Source organism: Benincasa hispida, chromosome 10, assembly GCF_009727055.1.
Source record: "Benincasa hispida cultivar B227 chromosome 10, ASM972705v1, whole genome shotgun sequence".
In the NCBI taxonomy this organism is placed as follows: Eukaryota; Viridiplantae; Streptophyta; class Magnoliopsida; order Cucurbitales; family Cucurbitaceae; genus Benincasa; species Benincasa hispida.
Window position 1 is genome coordinate 19,640,744 of NC_052358.1, and position 2,361 is coordinate 19,643,104.

Genomic DNA, 2,361 nt, shown 5'->3' on the forward strand with positions numbered 1-2,361 from the left:
TTTGCAGGTGAAACTAAACCCCTAATTACCTCAAAACTCATGTCCATTTGTACTGAAAAAGCCGAGAACCTACCGACATCCCAGAAAATAGTTCACATCTTATAACAATAGAAAAATTTTGGAAGACTTTATCAAACTACATAATAAGGCCAAAAATGCAAGTGTCTTTTTCTCTTTTTCTTGAAATTCCCTCGCCCAAATTGAAGTGAAGGGTGATGGTACAGAACAAGAACTGTGTAGGGGACCAAAACATTAGGGGCAGTTAGCAGATAGGAAGTATTTGGTGGGTTGTAGGGTAGGGGGACCCAAACAAGAAGAAAAGAAGTTGGTTTAAGCAAGATGGGTTGTTGAAGGAAGAGAAAAAAAACTGATTTGTACAATGATGGGATGGAAAAGGGTAATCAGAAGCACCTGATACTCTCTCATAGGCTTTAAGAAATATTTCAAATTCCATCTATTTTTCTACTTTTTAGGCAAAACACAGAGGCTGACGGAAAGATAAGATTTTGGTCAAAAGAATCTGCAAAAATGGCTGTCACTAGTTTTGATAAGATTGAGGTTCTCAAGTTGTTCCTTCTCTTTCGGCATAAATATAAGGTTGAAGTTGAATAATACAAAATACCCTTCAATTTTTTAGATATATTTCAATTATGCTTCAAAATATTTTATTTCTACTCTTCAACTTTGAATTTGATGAAGTAGCTAAAGTGTAAGAATTAGGTGTATGTGATATTATGTACAATTATATTGAAGATTGATATTGACACAATTTATTGACACTTGATGTGATCATGTATGCCTTCTAATTTCTACATATTAGTTATTGCATCAATTTCCTTTTTTTTTTTTTTTTTTTTTTTTTTTTTTTTTAACGAAAAATACTCTTCAAAGGCTTTTTTTAGAACAAATTTTAAAGTTGAAAGGTAAAATCGAAATTTTTTAATGTACGCTCATAGAAGAGTGTGTATGTATATATGTTTGTATGTATGATTATATGGTTTTGATACTTGGTAGCTTTTGCTTTAAAAGCATCTTTCTTTTCAGACAACCAGAAGATTTGACGGTCACCCCCACATCATCTTTTAAAAAATATATTTCTTCACACATGGAAACTGATCCTCTGAACTCTTCATCCTGTTCATATTGTTAAAAAAAAGAAGAAAATTTCAATCTTATTCCAAATGTTAGAAAGTTACCCAACTTTCAGACACACCTGGTTAGAACTAGAAGTTGCATTTTCCTTTTTTCATTTTCGCAACTTTAGGGTGAAATATAGATAATATTGTACAGATTTGTTTTGTATTGCCTTTTTGTTTGGATGTAATCTTTGAATGGTGAATCAGAACTTCTAATTAATGCCCTTTTTTTTACAAGAATTTGCATTTTTTTCATGTTTATTTATCTCTTGCCTTCTGACTTCTCTAGATATACACTTTGAAATGGAAAGATTCTTGTAATAGTACTTGTTGATACACCATTAATGTTCGGTATAAGCAAGGATTGAAATACTTATGAATATGTCGATATATCCAGGAGAGTTTGATATTGATATTGAAGTTTGATGGGCATCTTTGATATCTTTTATAAATAATAAAAAAAATTTACATATACTGATAAGCGCTCTTTTTAAATATAAGAAATATTTAAAAATATTTATACTTTATAGCAAAAAAGTTTTTAAATTACAAAATGCTTTTATAATTTTTTGCTATAAAATATAAATATTTTTGAGATTTTTCTACGTATAAGAATTTCCCTATGATTTCATAATGTTAGTAACAAGATTTACTTTGTTTGGAAGTAAAATTAACTTAATTATTAAATTAAATAAGTTTTTTTTCCTTTAATTTACAGAAATATTGAAATCTTGAGATCTTTATCAATAATTTAATCTTCGATGATAAGAATATTGAACCCTCCACATTTCTCTACAATATTATGATATTGTTTATGTTGGACAAGCTTTTATGACTTTGTTTTTAGTTTTATCTAAACTTTCTTGTATTAATGAAGACACAAATATATTATGAATTTTTTTTCTTTTTTAATCAATGTAAAACTTTTTTTTTTGCACTTTTAAGCATTCAAATGCAAAAAAGTTTAGATTGATTAATCCAAACTAAAATGTACCTTTCATCTCGTTTTAATTATTTATAAAACGACTAAATTATAAAGAATACCCCTATACTTTATACTTTGTATAAAAAATATCTTTTAAACTTTCAAAATGAGTTAAAACAAAAATCTTTATCGTGAATTTTAGATGTAAATTGTTAGTGTTTTATGGCATTAATGTTTATGAACTTTTAAAAGTTTAAAAATACCCTAAACATTAAAAATAAAAGTTAAAAAAAATACCTT